Below are 15,280 nucleotides of genomic sequence, written 5' to 3' on the forward strand. Positions count from 1 at the left end.
AAACATTGAAGATGACCTTAAAGTCTTAAGCAATGGTTTTACAGTATTTGGACAGTCATTTATGTTTGAGGTTCCTAATATATGCCTTCTACTGAAACTCACTTATAAGTTTTAATAATTAAGATATTGGTATCTTGAAATATAAGAATAAAATAGTGTTAATAAATTTTTTCTTGCCCAAGAAACTCTAGGCACATTCTGTTTGTTGTCTTTCATATCCAAAAGAGGTATTAGCGATGCATTAATTTTTCTATAGTGAGTTATTTTCACATCATTTATTGAGGTCTGAGACCATGTTCAAAAGAGTGTGCATTTTACTTTTTTAGACGGGCTATTTATTTATTTTGCTAGCACTCAGTGGTTATGTTCTCTTGACCTATATATTATGTACATAGTGTTGAAATCTTTACAACTACACCATTAACCCTAACATCCCTCAGAAAGATAACCTATCTGTGTTCGTGGAAGAAAAGAAAGAGAGAAAGGAGGAAAGAAAGAGGGGAGGAAAGAGAGAAAGGAGTAAAAATTATTTTAGTCCTTGCCACTCTGTGGAAATTGCTCTTTTCAGAGCATTGATGACTCCCATCTTGCTAATTCAATGCATCATATCTTTTATTTATTTATTTATTTTTACTTTTAACAGCGCTTAAGCCAGGTGACTACTATGCCTTTATTGAAACTTTCTTTTTTGCTTCTTTCCTTCCTTCCTCCCTTTCGTCCTTCCTCCTGAGACACTGCACCCTCCCGGTTTTTTGTTTGTTTCCTAACAGAATCACTTTCCTGGAGCTTCTTCTGCTCCTGACTTCCTAATTTTGGAGTTCCAGTTTCTTCTTCTATACTCATTCCTTAGCAGGTTCCTTCTTTTTATTCCCAAGGCTTTAAATGTTTTCTGTCCACTGATAATTCTCAAGTTTTTAACTCCAGTCCTGATATCTCCTTTGAGCTCAAGCATGTGTGTGTGTATGTGTGTGTGGGGGTGTGTGGGTGGGTGTGTGTGTTTAACTGCCCATTTGAGATCTCTAGAGGGTTGCTTAGTAGGCAATTAAATTGTTTTCTCTAGTTAAGGCTGTTTCCTCTCAAACTGTGCTTCACTGATCATCCCCATCTTGGTGCATGTACCACCAAAAACTCAGTTTCTTAGGCAACAAACCTGTGAGTTATGCTTGTCTCCCTTTGCCTCACACCTTACATCCAGTCCATCTGTAAGCCTTTTGACTCTTCCTTCAAAATATTTCGTTCCGATCATGTTCATCAACACTACCAGTGTCATCCACTAAACTGCTATGCTTCTCACTGATCTCTCTGCTTCCTTTCTTGCCTCATGCTGGTCAGTTCTATAAACAGCATCTGGGATGACCTTTAATAAATGCACATAAAAGCATGCCATTTTTTCCTCCAAACTCTACAGAATAAAATCCCAGTGCCTTACCATGTTGAATTGAACAAGAAGAACTGGTTTATCCTATAGTAACAAACAATCCCAGTGCTTTGAGGAGTTACCTCAAAAGTAAAACATAGACTTACTATATGGTGAGCAATTCCTCTCCTAGGTATATACCCAAAACAATTGAAAACAGGAACTCAGACAAATACATGTACACACGTGTTCATAGCCGCACTATTTACAATAGCCAAAAGGTAGAAACAATTTAAGTTTCCCTCAACAGAAGAATAGAAAAATGTGGTATAGCTATGCAATAGAATGTTATTTAGCCATTAAAAAAGAATGAAGGACTGGTATATGCTACAGTGTGAATGAACCTTGAAAACATTATGCTAAATGAAAGAAACCAGACAGAAAAGGTAATATATTGTGTGAGTCCTTTTATATGAAATATCTGGAGTATGCAAATTCATAGAGACAAAATGCAGGTTGGTGGTTACCAGGTGCTGGGGAGAGGGCGGATCCTGTCAGTGGATGTGGTGTTTCCTTTTGGAGTGATGAAAATGATTTGGAACCGGGTAGAAGTGGTGCTTGCACAATATCGTGAATGTACTAAATGCCACTGAATCGTTTCCTTTAAAAGGGTGAATTTTATGTTATGTGAATTTTACCTTAATTAAAGATAACACCAGAAACAGAGTTCATTCATTTCACTTGCCCATCTAGAGTCAGCTAGAACTTTTGTTCCACATGTTGATCAATTTCAGTCTTGAAACACAGGCTGACAGATCAACCACTATTTAGAACATTCCTGGTAAAACACATAATTCATGAAGATAGGGAATTTGTTCATTGCTGTCTTCCCAGGAAACAGAACATTATCAGATACATTGAAATAGTGACTATATCTTGAGTGAAAGAATAAAATAATGGATAAAATAGTTTTAAATAAAAAACAATACAAAATAAAGACACGTACAAAGAATATAAAAGTCTAAGTGCGAAAAATTTCATTTTCTGTGGTGATCTGCTATCTTTTCATTAGTCTTATCACATTTGTCTTTGCCTTTTTTAGGGAGTTGAAGTATGAGAGTTTACATGGCATGCTTATCCTTCTTTTAGACTTTGAATCCCTTCCTTGCCCCCATCATATTCCACATTTCGTGATCTAGCTACCTCATCTCTCCTTGGGACCAGCCTAGCCTCACAGGGTATGAGGCTGTGGCAGGGATTTTGGATTTAACAACAACCAACCGCTCTAATCTAGAGAGTTGAAATCAGTTGATTATGGACCTCTCATCTTTATTTGACGAAGTTGAACAGCAGTTTCCCAAATATTCCATATTGGAGTATATGGACTGAGATTAGTTTTGTATATCTGGCTGTGTTCTACCTAGGTCTTTTATTTCCCTAAACTCCTAGATTCTGATGCTTTTCACTTGTCCAGATTCTTTCCTGACACAGAAATCCTGGCAGCTTTGTTTCTAATCAGTCTTCCCAAGGCAGCTGGATCTGTACTTGTCACTAAAACTCGTCACTGCCTGGATATCTCAAAGTACCCATTTCTCATTCTTCTACAGTGTCTAACTCCCTTGGATTTCACCTTTTTGCAGTATTGATACATAGCCCGAGTAGAACTGGATGTTTCTTCCCTGCCCAGGGTTTATCTGCAACACATTGTGTATTTTTCCTTGAAAAAGTAAGAAATTCATAGTTCTGCCTTTAATAGTCTTGCCGAAGACCTGCTTCTTTTTCTGGCCACCTGGCATGTGCAGTTATGCCATGGCATGGAACCCTTCCCAGGCAGCAGGTCTGACAACCATTCACTATGTTTCTAAGAGCTGTATATCTTAATGCCCCTGATCTGTTATTTTCATACTTCTAAGCAAGATGATTTTCTGCCTTTGTTTTCCTGAAACAAATTCCTTATTAAACAGCAGGAAATAACCTTGCTTTCTTTATAAAGAAAGTCTTTTGAGATTAAAAAAAAAACTTTTCCTGACCAAAAAAAAAAACCAAACAAACTCATCTAATTTCACATTTGTCACTGTTTTATGTCCTAATAATAGCTGGCATTTTTTAAGATGCTTTTTATGTGTTAGAGAAAGGGTTGAGCATAATCAAATTTATACGCTTAATAGCCTGTGGAGACAGGTACTGTGATTATCCTTATTTCTACTGATGATAAACTATGTTCAGGGAGGTTAAGTAGTTTGTCGATAGTCACACTATCTATTACGTGACAGAACTGGTTGTTGAGCTCAGACTGTTGACTTCAGGGACCAAGTCTAATGACTACATTATACTGGCTTTCCTGGTACACCACCAACAAATGCTAAATTCGGTTTAAGCCGAACATGAAATTAACAACAGCAACAAAAATTCCGATGTGAACAAGAAAGGCACACATACTAGGCAACTGGCCTTGATTGGAGCTCAGTATTTTGGGGGACAACAATCTAAGACAACCATCACTCATGCCTAGTTTTTAAGCACCGTGCTCTAAAGATAACTCTTGAAATTCAAGGACAGCAAATTATATGTGTTTTTACTTGATTAAGCTAAATCAATAAGCACTTTGCATAAGAAAGTGACTAAAGGGAGGGCTGTCCTTCCATACACTCCATTTTAATCAAGCTGTTAAAAGAAAGGGGTAAACCCTCCCCTCCCAACTTTCAGGCCCACCCAAGCTGCCTCCAGTGGCTTTTCCTTACAAGTGGCCTATTTTGGTTCATGCTGTGGAGTTTGGACTTTTCTAAAATCTCTCAAAGGTTCAGAAAACTGAAACAAGCAGCATCTGACCTTAGTGTGCCCCATACCTCTTGCTGAGCAGCCCAAGCCAGGCACTAGCAGGAGGTGGCCTCAGTTCACAGCTTGGCCTCTTGAGGCACCTCTAAGCTCAGCACAGGTTATAGCCATCTGCAGATTGATTGGTCACTCTTGCCAGGTGGCCCTGGGCAGTGCACAGGCTGTAACTGAACTTGACCTATGGCGAAGCCCATCCTTGGAGGCCCTGGGGATGGCAAACTGATTGCCAGCTTTGACCTGGGATGGAGTACCACTTGAGGCTGTATCTGAGGACAACACACCCAAAAGGCAGACTGGGCAGGCACCCAAATCCTACTAAAGTGAATCCTGCCCCATAGAGTCAGCCCTTCACTGGCCAGTCCTCACAACCAATCAGCCCGAGGGTCAATCCTTCCCATTGATGTGCAAACAGCAACCAAGGCTCAACTACACCAGTAGGACACACACAACCCATACAAGGAACAACCTAGAGCACCCGGCTAGGTAACAAGGGAAAGCTGTGCCACTGGGCCCCACAGGACACCTACTGCATAAAGCCACTCTACTAAGACTGGGAGACTTAGGAGCCCTACCTAATACATAGAAACAAACACAGGGAGGCAGCCAAAATGAGGAGACAAAGAAAGGTCCCAAATGAAAGAACAGAGCAAAGCTCCAGAAAACTAACAAAATGGAGACAAGCAATCTGCCAGAAAGCAGAGTTCAAAACACAGGTTACAGGATGCTCACTGAACTTAGGGAAAGAGTAAATGAACTCAGTGAGGACTTTAATAAAGACATAGGAAACATAAAAATAGAGATAGAAAACATAAAAAAAGAACCAGTTAGAAATGAAGACTACAATAACTGAAATGAAGATCAACAGTAGGATCAAATTGGCAATTTAGAAGATGGGGTAGCAAAAATCATCCAATCAGTACAGCGACAAGAAAAAAGAATTAAAAAAAATAAATAAATAAGGATAGTTTAAGGGACCTCTGGAACAACTTCAGGCATAACAGCATTCACATCATAGGGGTAATAGAAGGAGAAGAGAGAGAGCAAGAAATTGAAAACATATTTGAAGAAATAATGATGGAAAATTTCCCTAACCTGACAGAGGAAATAGACATATAAGCCCAGCAAGCCCAGAGAGTCTCAAACAAGATGAACCCAAAGAGGCTCACATCATAATTAAAATGCCAAAGGTTAAAGACAAAGAGAATCTTAAAAACAGCAAGAGAAAAGCAGTTATTTACCTACAAGTGAGCTCCTGTAAGACTGTCAGGTGATTTGTCAAAAGAAACTTTGCAGGCCAGAAGGGATTGGCACGAAATATTCAAACTGCTGAAAAGTCAGGACCTACAACCAAGATTGCCCAGAAAAGCTATCATTCAGAATTGAAGGGCAAAGAAGGAGCTTCCCAGTCAAGAAAAACTGAAGAAGTTCATCACCACCAAGCCAGTATTATAGGAAATGTTGGAGGGACTTCTTTAACAAGAAGAAAAAAAACAGATAAAAAAATAAAAAAAGTTAATAAAATGACAATAACTACACACCTACCAACAATTACTTTAAATGTAAAAATATTAAATGCTCCAATCAAATAATAAGGTGGCTGAATGGATAAGAAAACAAGACCCTTACATATGTTGCCTATAAGAGTCTCACTTTTAATTGAAAGGTACATACAGACTGAAAGTAAAGGGATAGAAAAAGATATTTCAAGAAAATGGAAACAAAACAAAAATCCGGGTAGCAATACTTATACCAGACAAAATAGACTTTAAAACAGGCTATACCAGAAGACAAGGATACAGTAATTCCACTTCTGGGTGTTTATCTGAAGAAACCCAAAATACTACTTTGAAAGAGAGATGTAAATTCGTATGTTCATTGCAGCATTATTTACAATAACCAAGATATGGAGGCATCCTGGGTGTCCATCAGCGAATGAATGGATAAAGAAGAAGTGATACATATATACAATGGAATATTACTCAGCCATTAAAAAAAAAAGAAATCTTGCCATCTGCAACAATCTGGATGGAGCTAGAGGGTATTGTGCTGAGTGGAGTAAGTCAAGCAGAGAAAGACAAATGCCATATGATTTTACTTACATGTGGAATCTAAAGAACAAAACAAACAAAACAGGAACAAACTCATATATACAGAGAACATTTTGATGGTTGCCAGATAGGAAGAGGGTTGGGGGTGGTGATAAAGAAGAAGGGATTAAGAAGTACAAATTGGTAGTTAGAAAATAGTTAATGGAGATGTAAAGTACAGCATAAGGAATATAGTCAATAATATTGCCATAACTCTATATAGTATCAAATGAGTACTAGACTTATCGAGGCCATCACTTCGTAAGATATATAAATATCCGAATACCAGGTTGTACACCTGGTATTAAAAAATAAAAACTACATATTTAAAAGAATAAATAAAGGGGTCAAAATAAATTATAACTCTCTTTAAAGGAGATTTTTTCAAATCCTTATTACAGATGTAGAAATGCTTTTAAATAAGTCGAGAGACCATAAGTAAATTACCTGGAGATAGAAGTGTGAAGAGTCTACTGACAGACAGGTAAAGATGCTTTTGCTGATTCTCTAGCTTAGAGCCGCTGCACTGTGACTCAGCTCTCAGGAACCCACCTCTTCTGTGCTCTCTAACCCTCTCTCCCTTCCTTCGGTTGCTTTATTTTCACTTTTGGCCAGTGATTATTGAAAGTCCAATATTCATCTCTGTGTACAATCAACTAAAATGGAAAAACAGCTTTTCAAGTTTTAAAATTCAGTGCAAGATATTGTCTGGCATTGTGGTTTCTAAGATTATACACCATGCCAAAAATGTCTTTTGTTTTGTTTTGTTTTGTTTTGTTTTTGATAAATAAGTGCATTTATCTGGCATGAGCAAGAATTAGCTTCAGAGTAGGTAGAAATAACTTACTCTATGGTATGATTTGAAAGAGACCACAGTGCAGTTCCACCACCTGATATTCTACTATTACTTCATTTGAGTTTGTGAAAGATTTGGGTTTCTATACCAAATAGGTACACATTCCTAGGAATAGCAAGGGTTTAGGCCCTCATGAACTAAGTCTTTTCTTGGAGCTTGGCAAATTAAGAGCCTCGGAGAAGAACAGCCTAGAGAAAGAGAATTTAGACTGGAGAGGAGGCTGCAAGAAACGAGAGGAGGGAAGGTGGTTAGAAAGACGCCCCAACAACTAACCAGCTTCACAGCTGTGCCAGCGTCTTCTGGATCACGAGTGGAGCATTTGCACTCCACTGATATGAGGCTGCTTGAGACTTCTCTCTTTTCAAAAATGCCTTGGGGAAGAAATTCTATCTATGCTTATTGTGTTTAAGGACCTATATTTGTCCTGGAACATAATTCCAAATATTCTTGGTTTTCTAGGGTACTACTGTAAATTAGTCAATAAATGCTCAGCCTCTTAATCTCCTCTGTAAATTAGTCAATAAATGCTCAGCCTCTTAATCTCCTCTGCTATGCTGTGGATGGACCAGGATGCCTTTTGCTGCCCTCTGCTGGGCTGCATGTTTTGACCCCTGTGGAGAAAAGGAAAATTATTTCCAAGCTGATTTCTGGATCCACAGCTTCTCTGTTAAGTATATTCCGCCTTCCATTTGCACCTGGGAGGGTCTCCTAGGTATTCCATCCTGGCAGGTATTAGATACAATAAAAATAGGTGGCAGGCTGTACTGGAGGATTGAGGCTCCAGTAAATTACTGTGAGGAAAGCAATTTGACATCCTTTCATCCTTTGATGAAAGCTAAATACAAAATCTAGGTGTAAATATCTAAAAAAAAAATTGGAAGTCACAGGTGAGATGGGGGGACTTGGAAACATGACAGGAATCATGACTCAAAGAGGGGCAGGACTCAAGGTGCTGCTGCAACTTTATGACATTATTTCTTTCCAAGATTAATGCATCTGTAGAACGTCTTGGCTTTACTCCTGGATCCCATCAGTTTAGCAAGGACACTCACACAAATGGCTTCCATGGTCTAACTGATTAGACTGGGGCTAGAAAGATGGGCCCAAGAAGCCCCTTTCTTCTGTTTGAAAATGTGTGCAATGCTGTGGCATTCACTCAGTCTCACTGTGGACTCCTCTATTATCTGTTGGATGAAGTCTGACTCATAAGGATGACAGACATGACTTTTACTTCTTTTACTTCTCTATGCCTTTTATTTTTTCAGCATTTTTGTAAATTCAAAAGCAAACCCATGGGCATAGTTGGGTATCTCCTCCCCTAACTTTCCACTCAAAAGTATACTTTCGTGTAGCTTCATCTCTTCTTTCCTCAAGACACACACATAAAATGGTATAACATTAGTATCATCATATTTCCCTATGTTTTTAAAATTATTTTACATATAGATATCTTATTTCCCAGATTAAATGGCGTGTTTCTCAAGAGTTAATCTTTGTTATTTCCACAATGCCTAGAAAAACATTAATAATAGGTAGTATCTGTTGCGTGCTCATTCTGATGTAGGTGCTGTTTTAAGTACTTTACGTGGATGACCTCATTTACTTATTTCAACTCCCTATGAATTTAGTATTATTAGTTTCCCTCCTTTTCAGAAGTGGGAAATTGGGCTTTAGTATACTGTTCTGCATCATGGCAAAGGGAAGTCAGAGAGATTTGAACTCAGGCTTGTCTTCCTGAAGAGCTATACTGTATTTCTTCCTTAATTAATATGTGATACTTATGATCTTATAGTGCTATGGAACAAACTATCCCAAAACTGTGTGGCTTAAAACAACCACTGTTTTATTTCTTTACTCACAATTCTGTAGTTTGGATGGGACTTGGCAGGGACCACTCATCTGTATGTCAGCTAAGGTGACTCTACTGGGCTTGGAGGTCCCATCTGAGGTGGCCTCGCCTCCGTGGCTGACAAGTTGGTTGTGGCCGTTGGCTCAGTTCCCAGCTGGGGCGTTTGGTTGAGGGGTCTTGGTGCTTCTCCACATCACCTCTCTCCAGGGCTAGGTTACGCTTCTCTCAGCGTAAAGGCAGGAGATGCCAGGACATTTTAAAGTATAGACTCCAGTTTGGCACAGCATGACTTCCAAAGCATTCTTTGGTAGAGCAAGACACAGGGTTGGCCAGATCCAACAGGGCAACGCACTAGGATATGAATACCAGCAGACCTGGTTCGCACAAAGAGAGTATCACACAAAGACAGCAAAACAGTCTTTTATTTATTTATTTATTTTTTTTACATCTATAGCACCTGGTCTTCCTATGCGGTCTCCCATCCAAGTACTGACCAGGCCCCACCCTGCTTAGTTTCCGAGATCAGACAGGATCGGGCTCGTTTAGGGTGGCATGGCCATAGACCATGAAGTATAAGTTTTATTACTATTGATCCAACAGTCTGTTTAAAACAGAGAAGATACAGCTTCTGCTTTTGCTCTGTAGTAGTACCTGATATCCCAGAAGTTCAAAATGAAACCCAAACAGAAACAAAGCCAGTGAAACTGACAAGCAAGAGCGATGAGGACAAACACAGCCCACCTTGGATGACTTGGAATGTTCGTTCTATGGGTATTTTTAAGAGCAGCGATGACCACAGTACACTCCATTCTAACTTCTGTGACATGTGCCCCTTTATTTTAAGCACTTTAACTTGTATGCTTTTCACAGTTGGGGAAACAGTACTCAGACACATATGCATCCTTACCTCTAGGTGCAAATAAGGGAGTAAAAACTGAATATGCTGGGGTTATGTTACACGTGGAGTAAGAGCTGGGGGTGTCTAGAAAGCATGATGGTTCATTCCAAGAGCAATAAAGAGTCATGTAACTTTTTTATTACATGCAGGGCCTCTGTTCAAGGAAGTGGATGTTCAGGTTTCGTTTCCAAAATAGATCACATATTTTCAGTGCTCATTGAAAGAAACAAGGGAGAGTGGGTGAGATGGTGCTCTGGCAGCCCTTGTTATTTATAGTTGGTGACATTATTAGTGTTCACCCCACAGAGAACTGAATGGCATCTAAGCCCGAAATTTCCATATCTTTGGAAAGCTTTTAGCTTCTCACTGCCTGTTGGCATGGTAACATGACAAGAGTTATGATGTCAAAACCATATGAACTCATGACTGATCTAAAATTATTTGGGAAAGTTTCCCATTTCAAATTTCCATTGAGAGAAAGAAAGAGAGGCCACGTGGCGGCTTAATTCAACAGAAAAAAAAAATCTATTTTTTTTTCTATTGCCCTGAAATAAATTCTCAATTTTCCCTTCCATGTAACGCTAAAAAAGATTACTGTCCTTCTGATGTTTTTGGCATTTTCTTTCAAATTCAGATATTTTAATCTTCCTTTCTCCTTTAATTTTTTTTGGTTATTGTTGTTGTTTTGTTTTCCTATTTTGGTTGTTGTGAGCAAACTCTGGGCTGCACAGGTTGAGCACGGAGGCCTTGCAGGCTGACGGATGTCCTCTGGAATTTGCAGATGTCTCCTGAAGTGAAAGTGGCCTTGAAGAAATGTCGAGAGTTGGCAGAGAGGCCAGGAGACATGAAGAGCTATCTTTTGGGTATTTGCTGGCTGTAAGTGTTATTATCACTTCCAGGAGGAGCAAACCAAAGGCTAACCCAGGTGAAATAAGTTGCACAAGTCCAGACAGAGAGAAGTGGCAGAACAAACGTTTATTAGAAAAAAATATCTGAGCCTTTTAACAAAAGTAGTAGGATTTATTCAGGTGAAAATAAATGAAAAATGTAAAGCTGTATCACCTTGGACGTTTTATTTAACCTGCTTTATTTTATTCTCAGTTTATCTGTAAAATGGGAAGAATAGAAAACTGCTATGAAGATAAAATATGAGAACTTGAGCTAGAGACGGAAGCTGATTCTTGCATGAAGACAAATAAATGCTGATTGCCTTGTAGAAACAAATAGGTAATGTGGAATATTCTTAGAGATTAGTGGGAAGGATCAACACGTTCTTGTTTCAGGCACCACTTTTTTTGTGACTTAAGACAGAACTTGACCACAGTGTGGGACCTTGGCATAACTACTTCTGCTACCAAAATAATTGTCTCTAACCAAATCTCAAACTGACCACACTCAGATTAAATGAAATTCTTGATCTTCAGCCTTCAACATTTTTCCTCAGCAGAATTCATAGCCTAAGGAGGGTTCGAAGTTAGAGGAAGTTATGATTTTTTTTTCTGCTTAATGTTATTAGACTCATTCACATGTATTTTTGAGCAGATTTTCACTGCAAGTCGGCTATGTATCGGTCATTCTATTAGGCAAAAGCTGAACACAATGGACAAAAAATCTGTTGTTAGGGAGCTTCTGTTTTAGTGTAGGAAATAGATAAAAAAGATAAAGAAGTAAAACAATGTCAGATAGTAAAAATGCTAAGGAGAAGCTGAGCTAGGAAGAAGGCAAACTACGCATTTGAGATGTGAAATATTTAGGACTGAAGTTGATATTTTAAATCAGGTGGCTTCAAAGGCATCACTGGAATGACTTTTCATGCAAGTATATGGAGAAAAGAGCATCAGGCTGAGAGAGTAGCAGGCACAAAGGCCCTGGGGCCCAGTGTGTTCAGGGAGAGCTTGGCGCAGAGTGAATGAGGAGGAAGACTGTAGCGGATGTCTTATTTTCTGTCCCTACAACACCCTTCATGAGGCAGTACACACATTAATCACCTGAAGTAAATAACTAAATGAGAAGTGGCTTGCCTAAGGTAACAAAATGAGTTTGAGTTAGACCCAGACTTGGGACTCTAGTCCTAATATCATTCCACTGGAGCCTGGTCTCCAGCTCTTCTTTATAATTGCAATCATCCTGAGTCACTATATCATTGTTCATTCTTCAGATGTATGAGAGGAAACTTTGTAAGCCTTTCTCAACTGTGAGAATGTTTCTGTAGTAATTCCATATAACTATAGTTAATGCCTATCTCTGGTATAACCAGGATTTTTGCTCGCTGCGCCTCATTAATCTATGAGGAGAAATTCAGGCCAGTAGAACAGGGGATGGATGGTGGCTGAACAAGGATTAAACTACAGACGTCTGTACCCTAGAAGTGCATCACAATCGAATGCACATAACTTGGTGCCAGCAGAGTTCCCTTTCCTTCGTGCTGAGATGTATCGATTGTGTCTCTCCACTCAAGAGGGTCTTCATTTTCTCTGACAGGCAGCAGAAGTGGCTTCTTCAGGCCTTTTCATTGGTGCAAGTTCAAGCATTGCTTTGCCAGTGGACTAATGCTTTATTTATTATTTCGTTATTTGTGCCATGCATTTTAAATTTTATAAGCAGTTAGCAAGAGCTTTTGTATCAGCCACTGTTCCAACATTGTCATGTTTTAACATCACAATGACTCTGGGAGGTATATTATCTCCAGTTCATAGACAGTAAAGTTTTGAGAAGTTTAGTAAATTATTCCAAAAGGTAAAGCATAGTGCAGAAGAGCCAGCTATTCCCTTGCTGTGGAGACAATGCTTACTTGTAGAGTGTTTGGCCAGTCCGTCTGCCCATGGGGATAGCAAAAGCAACATTGGGAAGAGCAACCACCCCAGTCTCCACACCAAAGGAAAGAGCACAAAGCCTTGCAGTTCTGTGGCACATTAGGTATATCGTGGCTCCCTGCCTTGCACTATGACCAACCTGTTTATCAATTATGAGAGTTGTTCTCACAGTTTATTTGAATCTGTAAGTGCATAAGTGGCATGCATGTGTGTGTACACACACACACACACACACACACACTCCATTTCTTAACTCTTCTTTGATATGAGTGTTGGAATTGTCTTCTATATCTATGGGTGATTTTGTACCCTCAGGACATTTAGCAATGTCTGAGAGCATTTCTGGTTCTCAAAACTGAGGGGAGGGGTGCTACTGGCATCTAGTGGTTCGAGACTGGGGATGCCATTAAGTACCCTACAACGTGGAGAATGCGCCCCCGCCACTGCCCTGACAACAAGAATTGTTCAGCCCAAAATGTCAATAGTACCCATCTAGACTTGTCTATTTTTGATATTACTGTATTCACTAGAAACTTTGACTTGGAATCATTCTAATTTTACAGAAAATATTTTTGTTCTAATGTCAAAAATGTTTTCTTCAAACTGTATGCAGTTACCACTAATGATAATACAAATGTACACCTATTAGGGAAAAAAGTATGGATTTTTCTTTGTTGGAAATCTAAAATATAACCTTCTTTAAAAAAACCTTAAAATTACTTGTTTTTTTCTTAGATTATTTTTTTTTCTTTTTAATTTTCTGTGCTTTCAGACTCAATAAGCTTTGCCAGTCTACAATATGAAAACTTTTTCCGTCAGAAGGAATAGTACCCTTCCAAGCCCTGATTTTATTCATCAACAAGGCTTTACTGGGTACCTGTTGTGTGCTCTGCCTTGGGTGAGTGCAGAAGGGTGAACGGGTTAATGCAGGATGTCCTCTGTTGAAATAATAGTGCGAGGAAGCAGTGATTCCGGCCACAAACAAAAATTACATAGTCTCCTTGGATTCCTTATTTCATATGGACAGGTCTTCATTAAAGTTTGTGTAGAATACGATTTATACCATTGAGACTCATTTGTTTTTTTCCTTCTGGAAGAGAAGGCTATCTCTCGTTGCAGGGAATTTATTTGTATTCATTTCTTAATGATAACGCTAAGGTGGCCAGACCATACATGTTGGCCATATACTTGCGTAGATTTCCTGAGTTGCAGTTAGAGGGAAGCAGCCCTGCCACAATTGTCTGGATGTCCTTGACTTTTGGACATCTGTTAATCTTCCCATTTCCTCTGTTGGTGTTTCAGGCTCCATCAGCAATTTGAGCTTAGTTCATCTGTCATCTATGACAGTCAGAAGTTGGCATCCGACCTGTGTTAGAAAGGGCTGAATTGTTCTCTGGCAGTGGGTTCTATATAATGATGACTAGCATCAGGGGACACTACCTCCCTGCCCCCACCAATACTTCTGGATCTCAGGCCATCCAAAGCCTTAATAACTAGGTGCCTTTATTTTTTGGCTCAGTAGCAGCAGGCAATTTGATACCAGTCTGGTAAAGCTTAAGTGTGTTGTTAGGGAAGATAAGAGTCAGTTTCAAATCCAGCTTTTGCTTCCAGTCTTTCCTGCCCAGTTGATCACAAGTGCTGGAAGAGCTGACAGCTACCATTGAGCAGCTGGAGAAATGCCTCTAGGAAACATGCTATTAATTTTGATGTCACTCATGCTTCATCTTTTCATGGCGCCCCATAATCGTCTGCTAACAAAAAAAAGCTAATATTTATTGAGCAGTGCCAGGCACCATTCTAAATAGTTTGTCTACTATCTCATTTAATACTTCTCAAATAAGAATACTCTATTTATCATTATGGTCATTTGAGACATGAAGAAACTGAGCCTCAAAATTTTAAGTAATTTGCTCAAGGTCAAGGATTTTGTAAATAGCAGAGCTAATCAGTTTGAACCCAGGGAGTCTGTCTCTAGAATCTTCCCTCTTATTCATTATTGATTGTGTTTTGATATATCCCTAAAAGATGTACCTTAGGTGAAAGCAGTGCCTCTACAAAAACTGATACAGTGAATATGTGCAGTATGGAATGTTAGACTACCATCATGGTATCCTAATACAGGGCTGAACACTTTCTGATCGATTGCTTGCTTTGCATCAACTCATATATTTGAGCAAATAAATTATAGTTAAACTTAATACCTATTTAGTTCCCTTATTTCCTAGAAAACCAGAATGTCAGAATTGAAAGGGGCCTCTGAAATTATTTAATTTTATTTGTTGATTTATTTACAACTACCTCAAATACAGGAAGCATTTGAAGTGGTTTAATAATGAAACTAAAGTATGACAAGATGAAAAGGAAGTAACAAAATCCAGAAAAGGGAAAATAAGTGTAAGTATTGGAAAAAACTAAGATAAAGCCAGAGATAGCATGCTTTAAAGGCCCTACACACTTACAAGTTCCAGACCACATATATAGATATCAATTATTAGTGACTGTTGAAAAGAAACAAGGTTGGCCAGATATACATCTCAAATAGACAAATAGTTCCTTTCCTCAACAGAAACTTAACTAGAAAACTG

At 38.9% G+C, this 15,280-nt stretch overlaps 1 protein-coding gene and 1 pseudogene across 2 annotated transcripts in view; one reads left to right on the forward strand and one right to left on the reverse strand.

Annotated features, from left to right (window-relative positions):
• CTNNA2 (catenin alpha 2) overlaps window positions 1-15,280 on the forward strand; it is a 990,025-nt gene that overhangs the window by 387,746 nt on the left and 586,999 nt on the right. The window lies entirely within an intron of this gene.
• On the reverse strand, window positions 9,430-9,548 carry LOC120594743 (uncharacterized; annotated as a pseudogene).

The sequence above is a fragment of the Pteropus medius genome, unplaced genomic scaffold (assembly GCF_902729225.1).
Source record: "Pteropus medius unplaced genomic scaffold, Ma_sr-lr_union100, whole genome shotgun sequence".
Taxonomy (NCBI): domain Eukaryota; kingdom Metazoa; phylum Chordata; class Mammalia; order Chiroptera; family Pteropodidae; genus Pteropus; species Pteropus medius.